Genomic DNA, 12,112 nt, shown 5'->3' with positions numbered 1-12,112 from the left:
TTGTTGTGTAGACAACAGAATTAATTCCACTGATCCGAAAGCCCTCAATCAAAGAAATTTAGGAGCTGGCAATTGAGGGTAGAACCATTACACACTGGATATGGGTGATTAATATGACTCTCCATAGCAATTGCTTCAGCCTTGTTTACTGTTCTAGACTTAATGCCTCCCAGTATCTGGCACATAGTAGATACTCAAAAATATTTATTATATAGGTTTATATATAAATAAGTTACATATGTGTGTGTGTGTGTGTGTGTGTGTGTGTGTGGATTTATATATATAAATTTAACAAGGAAGCAAATTTCTGTGATTCGTTTATTGTTCTGTCCTCAGTATAGAGCATTAATTCTAGCTCTTAGCAAATGATTAATGTTTTGAATGAATGAGTAATTAAACAAAGGTCTTACTGAGTGAAGCAGATGATCCTTAAGGTCCTCGTAAGCTGTGAGATTCTAGAATATTTAAAAAACCAATATGTACCTTCCACAGTATCTTCTTCAAACACATCACGTTATCTCTGTGGGTACTGTGGAGAGCAAAGCACACTATTTAATCATCCTTAACCAGTTCACATTAGGGAAGTGGAATGTTGCAATGTTCTTTCATCAGCCTCATAGTGGAGTGACTGTGACTAACTGAACAATGACCCAATTTTTGGGCCCTGCCACTTCAGAAATATTTAAAAACACACTGTGGGATGGTGGAACATAGATCGACTGTTGCCACCTGAGCTCCACTAATGACAGAAGTATAAAGAGAATTCCAGTATCCAGAGCTATTATTCTGGTGCTTCCTATGAGCATTTTCTGTATTAAAAAAAAAAAAAATGGAATTGAAAGGGAGGGGTGGATGTGGAAGAAGCTGAGTCTTCAAATAGCTTTCTGAAATGCCATCTGAACAGGAAGGGCTTTGAGGAAAGGACTGTGGGAATGTGTTTAAACAACAGTGGAAAGTGGGTGCACTCTATTTCTGTTCTTTAGAACATTTAGCATTTTAAAAATATTTTTTGTTTATTTGTTTTTTGTTCTGGTTTATTGTCTATGTACCACTGTCCTGTGCATTCCTGGTAGGGATTTTTTAGGTAGAATTTCTTGTTCTCTAGGAAAGCTCTTTCTTACCCTGACCACATATAATGTATTCTTAAAGTTCTGATTTTTATCATAGCAATTTTCTAGTTTAATAACATATCCCTTTCCTGATTATTAACTCATGTGCACAGCTAAGGATTTTAGAAAACTCAGAGGGTGATTTTATTAGCATTTTTTTCTTATATCTATCATCTACCTATCCATCCATCATTTCATAATTATATATTCTATCTACCAAATTTGGAAGTTATCTTTAGGATTTTAGGATTTTCTGGCTTAAAATACACTACAGTACATACTAAAAATTTATTTTGGGGGCCAAGAGTTAGGATCCCAGAGAAATTGCTGGTTGTGATTTCCTTTAAAATTAGTGACTTCGTAGCTCTTCTTAGATGGGTGGCAAAGCACTTGATTCTTATTGGATAACACTTCGGGAGCTGGCTTTCAAAGCATCTGAGATCTCGGCACAGCTAGAGGGTCGAGTGACTCTGGTCAGAGGACATGGACCCATAGCTACTAGAACAGTGAATAGAGAAAATTTCAGGTCACATGTCAAAAGGCAATTAATTATTATGTACCTAGTTCTCTGTCAGCAAATGTATATAGCACGTATGAGGGAAAATAGCATTTAGAATTTCCTCATTTGGTGATGCTTGGCTGGATCAGTCAGGATGACTCCTGATCTCAGGGTCATGAGTTCAAATCCCACATTTGGGGTAAAGATTACTTAGAGTAATAAAGTAAAGTGACAAAGGTTATGTATACTTACTCCAATTTTTAAAAATTTTTTTTAAAAAAAGAATTTCATTTGGTGAGGGTTCATGATTCTCTCCTTTTTTTTTTTTTTTTTTTAAGATAGAATGCACATGCCTCATGCATATATACATGAGCTGGGGGGGAGTGACAAAGGGAGAAGGAAGCAGACTCCATGCCCAGTGTGAAGCCCAATGAGCCTTGAGGCAAGACTCAATCTCAGGACCCTGAGATCATGCCCAGAGCCAAAATCATGAGTCAAGCACTTAACCAAGCCACACAGACATACCCGATTCTCTTAAATTAAGAAATGAAGGCTACTGTGTGAGTACAGATATACATATAGGTATATTTTCCACAACAAATGGATTATTCTGTTCATACATCTTACGGAATATTTTCTAACTATTAACATGTAAGTTTTTCTACTTGCAATTACATAGTTAGAACTTCTCATGCACTTAAAAAATGCATTTAGTAATCTAACCAATATAAACTTAAATAAACATAACAATGGGTCTACTGATACTCCAGAAAGTTTATCCATTCCCTTCTTCTTGTTTTTTTTTTTTTTTAAAGGCAGTGTTTATACTTGGGATGTTATGTGAAATTCTACTCACATCTTATATAAGTTATAGAAAGTAAACCTGGAATTAATGTGGTCCAAATTTCTCTTGAGAATATTCTGAGTCTTTTTTTCTTTTCCTTGAGGTCACAATGCTAGTTAGTTGCAAAAACAGAGTTAGAATAAAACTGATTTGATTTTCTTTGAAGAGTCTTAATATTGTGCCTCTGGCTTAAAATCCAAAAGTTACATTTTATTTTGATGGTATATTAATATCTATAGATATAAATGAACATAGAAAATGTATATATGTAATTATATCCCTTTAAGTATATTTGAGTCTTTCCTAAAATAACTACATAAACTGAAAAGGACACTGATCAAGTAATTTTCACAAAATGACCTATCCATGTACCCAGAATACAGAGCAGAAAATTGTATTATCCATTCCCAGAAGCCTCTCTTGTGCTCAGGAATCGTCTCCTTTCCCATCCCCATAAGAATTTTCCTTCATTACCATAGATTAGTTTGAATTCTTTTTAGAAATTTATATAAGTGAAACTCAAAATATTCTCTTTTGAGTTTGGCATTTTGCTCTATATTATACATATGGATTCATTTATGTTGTTATTTGTAATTGATCTGGTTGTCATAAATTATGTAGTGTAGAATATGCTGTTGTGTATATCTACAGCTTTTTTTACTCATTCTGTAGTTGATAGGCATTTGAGTGGTTTCAGGACATAAGCTCTGAGGGGTGCTTGGGTGGCTCAGTCAGTTAAACGTCTGCTTTTGGCTTGGGTGAACTCAGGGTCCTGGGTTTGAGCCTCATGCAGGGTTCCTGCTCAGCAGGAAGTCTGCTTCTCCCTCTCCCACTTCCCATGCTTCTATGTGTGCATGCTCTCTCTCTCTAATAAATAAACAAATCTATTTAAAAAAATAGTGCTCTGACTAATCTCTTTCAAAAATAAAAATATACACATATGTACATATATGGGTATTTTAAATGAAAATTTCACAAATCATAGTGAGTGGCATTCATTTTACAGGTTTTATTTTGAAAATTCTCCTTTATCTCTCAACTACCTATTATGGGTGAGGGCTTCTTTATGCTTTAATAAAAATTTGGAGGTAAAAACTGTAGCCCCCACTTTTAAGATGTTTATAGCTTTACAAGGAAGGCCACATCATGTATACATTTTGTAATTTGGGAGGGGTAAGGATTTTGCTACCAGATCTTTACTTCTGAATTAATGGTTTTCACTTGCATAGTAAATTTCCAATTTAATACCTTTTTGGCATTATTTTATATGTGGACCATGTGCATTGGTTTGTAATGTAAAATAATTTTTTAGCATAACTCATTGCAAGCCTGAAAACCATAACTTTCATGGCAGTAGAAGGAATTTTTTTGCTTTAATAAATAGTGCCAATTCCCTACTGCCAAACTAGGGAGGTGAATAATATATTTTTGTGTTTATTCATTTTTTTTCTAGTTTTCATTTAAATTCTAGTGGCCTCACATACAGTGTAATATTAGTTTCAGGTGTACAATTTAGTGAGTCAACACTTACATACAATACCTGGTGTTCATCACAACAAATTCTCGCCTTAATACCCATCATCCAATTAATCCATGCTGCACTCACTTCCTCTCCAGTAACCATTGTAAGAGCCTATTTAGCCAGGGTGGCTCCATCTTGGTTGAACAGCCATTTTGTTGTTTATGCAGTAAAACTTAAACTGACCCTGTACACCCCCCACCCAGGGGACTTACTTAAAAGCAAGTCCAGGAAACCAGTAAAATATGGTGGACCAGTCCCTGATAACAGAGCCCAAATACAAGGGTGGGTCAGGTTAGGTGGAGATAACAGAGCCTGAATGCAGGGATGAGTTGGGCCAGGTGGAGACATCCAATCTTTGGAGTGCACATACTGTCTCCCTAGCTACCAAGGAGTGTGGGCCCCACCTTTTGGGTGCCTTTTGGGTGCCAGTTCTGACCAAGGTGATAGGCTAGGTCAAATATCTACTATAGGGTAAACTGCAATTCAACTGGCCACCCGTGTGTGACCTAGCATGACTGTGCAACTTTCTCTGTGTGTTACAATCTCAGTGGCCACCTGTGTGCGGCCAGGCTCAACCACATGGCCTTTGTCCTATAAAAGTTAGTCTGTAAGGCTGGGAGGGGTTGCTCTCTCTGTAAGAGGCAGCCCCAACCAGTCGGTTTGATTCTCGATGCTTGGCGCGGAATAAAGCTTTGCTTGACCTTCGCTTTGTATCAGCCTCGCTCCTTTGATCACAGACCCTAACAACCATCAATTTGTTCTCTGTAGTTAACATTCTGCTTCTTGGTTTGCCTCTCCCTTTCTTCCTCTAATGATTATCTATTTGGTTTCTTAAATTCCACCTATGAGAGAAATCATAAAAATATGGAATGTTTAACAAATTTGTGTGTAATCCTTGCATAGGGACCATGCTAATCTACTAATCTTCTCTGTATCATTCCAGTTTTAGTATATGTGCTGCCAAAGTGAGCACTGGAAGTCAATAGTTAAATATAAAACATCCTTCAGAGCACTCTAAGATTCCCTACTGTTTAGTTGCTAGGTAATGTCACTGTGCTTAAAAACCAACACATATCAAAAGAAATGCATGTTGGCTATGAAACTTCATATAAATGACAGAAATGACAATTTTGAAAGAAAAACTGATTTACTACTCTATTAGGTACTAATAAAGATTCTCTCCTTAACCAAACTTTGGTCCAGCTTCTCTGAGCCCTTTATCTCAAATAGGCTCAAGTTTTGGACTTGGGTATTCATCTTTGCAGTGCCCAGTTTCAAAAGAATCCTGTTGAGTCAGTCTAGGAAAAAATTCCTCTAAGCCTTGATGTGTCCTTTTTGTAATTTTCCATCCACTGAGCCCTACTGTACTCCATGGCCATAAATTCCCACTTGTCCTTGTATTTATGGTTGAACCCAATCTTTTCCCCCACTGCACAGCCCCCACTGCAATAGTCTCTCTTGAAATAGACTTTCACAATGTTGTTAACAAGTGTCCTGAATAATTATATTCTAGTGGGGATTTTTAAATGAAAAATATATTATCCTGGGGAAACCCAATGATCCACCACCTTCTAGTCTTAATTTCTGTCTATATGTTATAAATACAAATAGATATAGACAGAAAAGATATAAATACAGTTGAAATTTGTGTGACACAAGTTGGTTCTGTTCACGTCCACTTATACACAGATTTTTTTGCTACAGTTCTGTAAATGGTGTCTTACGATTTTTAAAAGAACATTTTTCTAGCTTTTTTTCTAGTAAAAATACAAAATAAAATATGTATGCAAAATATATTAATGTTTACATTATCTGTAAGACTTATTCAACATTAGTAGGCTATTGATAGTTAAATTCTGAGGGGGTCCAAAGTTATATGTTTATTTTTATCTGCACAGAGAGTCAGTACCTAAACCCCTGAATTTTCAGTGGTCAACTGTATATTAAAATTAATGAAAGAAACTAACTTAAGTCCTCCTCCCCATATATATATGGGGATTTTTTGATTAGCTCTTTCCTTTTACATTAATAATTCTCAACACTTACTGAATTTCAAATATAAAGTGGTTTTGTTTGCTTGTTTGTTTGGCAATACAGTGTAAACTCTATAAGGACAAACCCTTGCCAATAGTTTTCACCATGGTATCTCCAAAGCACAGTGCAGTGCTTGGTGGATGGCAAGTACTCAACATATGTATTGAATCGAATCCTGTCTGCATTACTTTACAAAGGCATCAAGTGTTTGGGGGGAAAAAAGTAAAAGATTAAAAGAGCAGAGACAGAGTCAATAGAGGCTTAAAAGAGAAAACTAAATTTAAGTATGAAATTTAATGGCACTACTATACAGCAAGGTTCAAATCTGGCCTTCATGAGGATTCAGTTCCTTCTCATTTTCAAGAGAGCCAGAGCACTGTTCACTAAGGAAGTTGTAGTCTTGTACCCTGTTGGACACTGGGTTCAGAGAGTCTATAAATTGATCCATTTTCCATGTGGTTTTATTTGTAGTCACTTTAAGTTAAATTGTATCCAATAAAGTCTCACTTGTCCCTGTAGTCATTTTATTTACAGAAATAGGACTCTGGATTTGCTAATTTTAGCTTCAATCCAATATAGAATTGTACCCTTGGGGTACCCCTAACTCAGAAGCCATGTCTCTTTTTAAAGTGAGCAATAGCAGATGATAATTATTGCCTCAGAAGGTCCACATTTTGTTAAAATAGCTCTAGGCTGCTTTACCCTATAAATCTCTTACTGATTTGGACATTTGCCATCGGGCTCACCAGAGGGCCATAGCTATTAGCCCACATTAACTCCCCAAAAGCAGTTTCCTGAAATCCACTTCCTTAACTGTTATAAAGCCAACTGGAAAGTTGTCCATGGTGAACAGAATACACAGTGTAAAACACATCAGTTTTTAGTACTCCAATGTGATTCCCTTTAGAGTCTACTTTTTTTTCATAGATTAGGTATCAATTGAAAAGACCTAAATTTAACCTTTATAATCAGAGTTTTGATGACTGTGATGCAAAAAAAAGAGGCTTTGTCATGCACTACATGCATTAATTTTTGGAGATTTGCTGGATAACTTCTTTTTCTCTAGACCCGTTCTCTAGCCTTCCTTATCTTGAGGTATAACCCATGAGGCTAATCTCTCTAAGCCACACTGTCTGGGTTTCCTTGCCCTCTTGTTTCCATTTAGTTTGACCAGTGGGATGCTTTAGGTAAGAGAGGAGAGAATTCTGGGTGTTTGTTCCCACCCTCCCTCCCTGCCTGGTCACTGTTTGGCGGTGGCTGTATCATCTGTCTAAAATCACAGATCCTGTTGGGCGGCTTCCATTCTATGGCATTTTCTATGTTCCAATACTCCTTCCTCTTGCACTTTCAGGACTAAAGTGGCAGAATAATGACACCCCAAAGATGTTTATGTTCTAATCCCTGGAACTTGTGAATATGATGCCTTACTTCAAAGGACTTTGAAGTACATCGAAGAACTTTGACAATGTGATTAGGTTTAGAGTCTGGAGATGAGAGGATATCCTGGATTATATAGGTGGGCGTAGTGTAGTCAGAATATCCTTATAAGTGGGAAGGCAGGAGTCAGAACTAGAGGTATCATGCAGGAAGCAGAGGTTGGAGTGATTTAATCGCTGACTTTGAAGGTGGGAAAGGGCCACTGGCCAAGGAATAAAGGAATCTTCTAGAACCTGGAAAAAGCAGAGAACAGATTCTCCCTTAAAGTCTCCAAAAGAAACTTAGCCCAGAGAAAATCTTTAGTTTAGCCAGTGAGACTACTGGCTTTGAGGTATGGTCATGAATTTGTGTTGTTCTAAATAAATGAATTTGTGGTAATTTGGTACAGTGGCAATAGGAAACTAAAGCAGATAAAAATGGTTTTTCCATGGTACTACACACTCCTTTCATTGATGAACCTTAATATTGCCTGAATCTTTGTGAATAACCCCTTCATTAATTTTTCTTCATTTATTCCCTTTGAGTGTACCATCTATTTGTGCCAAGACCCTATTAAATGCATTTATTTTATGTAGTAAACCACTTCTAGAGAATTATTCTATTTAAATAGTGGGAGATATACATGGTGCCTGAGGTAAATAGAGATATTCATTGTATCATTATTTGTAACAATAAAAATAAGAGACAATGTAAATTTTTCAAATAGGAACTGGCTAAATTATGGTACAGCTGTATGATATAACAGAATGTCAGAAAATGTTTGTTACATATGTACATACATAAATGTATGACTGTGTGAAAATATCAGGCTATTTATAAAACAGATCTGTATCCATTACCTATATCCATATCATGTTTATACCTCTATTATCTATCTATCTCACTTTATAAAGAAAAAGATAAATGATGCTTTTAGTGGTTAACCTTGCTAGTAGATAAAGGGTATTTCTTTTGCAGTTATTCATATTTTTCAGAATTTCTAAAACATTTTCATTAGTGTTCAGAAAGTTTTAAAACAGTAATGGGTCCTCCTCACGTATGGTGGAATGCTTTGTATTACAGAGAAAATCTTTTCTAGTTTTCACCCAGTTAGAATAACAATTTCTTCTACCTGTAACTATTTAGTGCAGCTCCATTATAGTTACTTGTATTCTTATCTGATTCCCCTATCATACTATGGGCATTTTGAAGCAGAGAATGCCTTAAAATTTATTTCTTCCTATACTCACAGTCCCCTTTGCGAGGCTCTTGATATGTGTTTACTGAAAGCTTTATATTAAATTGATTTTATAGATGCTTAATCAAAACTTCTTTGATGAGGGACCCATAAAAAAATACAAGTAAGAGAAAAAACTAAAAGGCAGGGAGATAGAAGATAAACAACCTGAGTTGAGATGTAAATGGTGCTGAATTATTTGTATCAGGTTCTTGTCACAGAATTTTTCATAAAAAATTTGTTTACTAAGAGGATTGAATAAACGTAAGTAGTTAGCTGAGCTGAACATTAGGATTAGGCTACTCAACAATCCCATTAAGTACTACAAGAAACAAAATAGCCTATCACACTTTAGTCAGATTGGAAAGGCTTCATGGACTAGGTAGAATTTTTAATTAGCAACTGTTCATTGTGTGAGCAGAGAAAGGCATTCTAGTATTATGGCACTATTTTGGAAAAGACTCAAGAAGGAAATAGACAAATGAATCCAGACAACTGTGTGGAGAAATGACACAGTTTAAGAGAGTCTGAATGTTAGATGGTAATAATAACATTAGCAGAGTAATAGAATTAAGATGAGTTAGGAGGGAACAAAATTGGAATAGTCAGGAAAACCCTCAGATGTGGACCTGGGTGGCACAGTCAGTTAACCATTAGACTCTTGGTTTTGGCTTAGGTAGTGATTCCAGGCTTGTGAGATTGAGTCCTGCTTAGGGCTCTGCTCTCAGTGCAGAGTCTACTTAAGATTCTTTCTCCCTCTCCCACTGCCCCTCCCCATCAAGTTCTCTCCCTCCCTCTCTCTCTTTCTCTTTCTAAATTAAATAAATAAATCTTAAAAAAAAAAAAAATCCCCAGATGTGATTTGAATTTTCTATCCCTGGCCCTGACATTTTTTTTCTTTTTTATGGCAAGGGCCCTCAATTATGAATGGGAGTCCTGTTCATTTCATTAAGGATCTTATAAATTTAGCTACAAAATAATTTATTACCTTAGTTATGTTGGAAAAACATACTATATTAAAATGTAACTATACAGCTATTGATAATGTCACTTAGTTTATTTAGCAGTCCAATTAAGCATTTCCATATTTTTAAACAAAAATTATTTTTCAGTTTTTAAAAGATATCTACATGTATATCTTTATATGTATCATCTATGGCAATTTAAATGATACTGTTCCAATTGGAAATAGTTACTCACCAATACTTGCCTCTGTAATTTTCTTTATGTACATGAAACAAGCATATATCAGTAAATATATTTATTGTTTAGGGATGCCTGGGTGGCAGTCACTTAAACATCTGCCTTAGGCTCAGGTCATGATCCCAGGGTCCTGGGTTCGAGCCCCATGTTGGGCTCTGTTCAGCAGAAAGTCAGCTTCTCTCTCCCTCTCTGCCTGCCCCTCCCCTGTTTGTGCTCTCCCTCTCTTTCTCTCTGTCAAATAAATAAATAGATGAGATCTTTAAAAATATATTTATTATTTGTTTATTCCCAGAAAGTGGGAATATATAGTAATTCACTTCATAAATTATAATTATTATTCTTTTTTAAAAACATTATTTATTTGTCAGACAGAGAGAGCACAAGTAGGGGTAGCAGCGGGCAGAGGAAGAAGTAGGCTCCCCTGCTGAACAGGGAGCCTGATGCAGGACTCAGTGCCAGGACCCTGGGGTTATGACCTGAGCCAAAGTCAGATGCTTAACTGACTGAGCCACCCAGGTGTCCTGATAATCATTATTCTTAAGCAAGGGAAATTATGACCCTGTGACTTTTCTTTTCTGACCTTTCATATATGTGCTAAGGAAAATTATTAATATCCACTCTTTCTTTGGTATTAACACAGTTACTCCTTATAATAAAACTGAGTTATAAACCATTATTATTCCCATTCTCAGGTATAATAGGTCTTGACAGGGCCTGGATCTGAACCTAGGTAAACCGGAACAAAAACCTCTTCTTTGCCATTTTGTTATACAAATAATAAGGGAAAACCCTTATTTATATCCCAAATATGGCAGAAGAAAGTTACAAGTGAATTTACAATTGGTCTATGATTTGGTCAGAACAAGTAATAATAAATCCTACCACTTTCTTGGTATAGTAGAAATAATGAGCGTGTAGAGACTAGTCATGGGAAACCCTTTTGTTGTCTATTATCTCAAACCCCAAGGGGCAAAGGCCAACTCTGGGTCTGGAATTTTTCAACTGGAGATCTCTTTTTTCAAACAGAATTCTAAAAGCAGTAGGTAACACTGACTATGGATTGATCATTACTTTAGGTAGAGAATAAAAGAAATGAAAAATTTATAATCTCTTTTGCTGGGTATTCTAAAATTTCTGTCTCCTTGCAATAAAATAAAGTGAGGACAAGATCAAAGAGAGAAAGCATCTTCAAGTTTGGCAGATCCTAAAACATTAACAGAAAAAGTATTCCAGAATTTTACTTCCAAACCCTGGAACACTGTAAGACCCAACAGAAAAAGCAATGGTCAGATGCCTCTCCCAGGTGTGCCATCAACTTGCTTTGTGACCTTTGGGCAATTTAACCAGCACTAAAAAATACAGCAGAGCTTTTGGTCTAGGTCATTCTTCCTTTCTCCTACACATTTGACAAAAATTCATAGTGACAAAGCATAGAGATAGCAATTTTTGACATAATCCCCAAAGACCGCGTCATTTGGTTAATTTAATTTGACCTTCATCACAGACAAAAATTGTTGCTACTAGTCAGGATAATATTGAGACTTAAAAAGGGGGACCAAGGCCATACAATGAATATGCACTCAGCTAAATATAAGGGCATTGGGTTAGACAGAAGTCAAAACCTAAGTGAAAGCTATTTTTTTTTTAAACATGTCTAGGTGAGAAAGAGATGTTTAAATTGGATGCAGGCAGCCATGAAGAGCCAAGAGAATGACAGGCAGAGGAATGTTAGGGCAGCTGTGCTTGTAAAGGATTATGGCACTTTCTTTTGAGAATTTCAAAGGACTTCAATAAAATATGATACTGGAGCATGTCTCCCTATGTTTTTAAATTTAGGTGGTACAGAGAAAGGTTCTTTTTGGCTTTAAAAGTAACTAATATGTAAGATTTCCTCAACAAGAGAGTCTCAGATCTTCAACCTATAGTTTAATGGAATATTTGCAATACAAATACTCCTTAAAGTGAAACCTCATGCTGTGGAATCACATTAAGACATATATGAGTATTGCTGGATTTTTTTAAGAAAAGCTGATCTGTTGAAGGTGGGAGGATCATGGCAGCAGAATATTAGAGGCCCTAGAAGTGAAGGAAGACACTTCTGACCACTTGCTGAGTGCCACTACATGGGGTGGCATAATTATACCTTTTAGCTGGTAAAATGGAGGCTTATAAAGGATGAATTGACAATAGTCAAACAACAGGTAAATGGTAGAGTTGGAGTCCCCATTATGTCTGACACTAGTGTCCA

General features: G+C 36.2%; 1 pseudogene; it reads right to left on the bottom strand.

Annotated features, from left to right (window-relative positions):
- Positions 1-4,832: 4,832 nt before the first annotated feature.
- LOC116864451 lies at positions 4,833-4,947 on the bottom strand (annotated as a pseudogene).
- Positions 4,948-12,112: the final 7,165 nt, after the last annotated feature.

Source organism: Lontra canadensis, unplaced genomic scaffold, assembly GCF_010015895.1.
Source record: "Lontra canadensis isolate GAN:19392208 unplaced genomic scaffold, GSC_riverotter_1.0 scaffold5, whole genome shotgun sequence".
NCBI classification, from domain to species: Eukaryota; Metazoa; Chordata; class Mammalia; order Carnivora; family Mustelidae; genus Lontra; species Lontra canadensis.
This window is presented reverse-complemented; position numbering and strand designations above follow the sequence as displayed.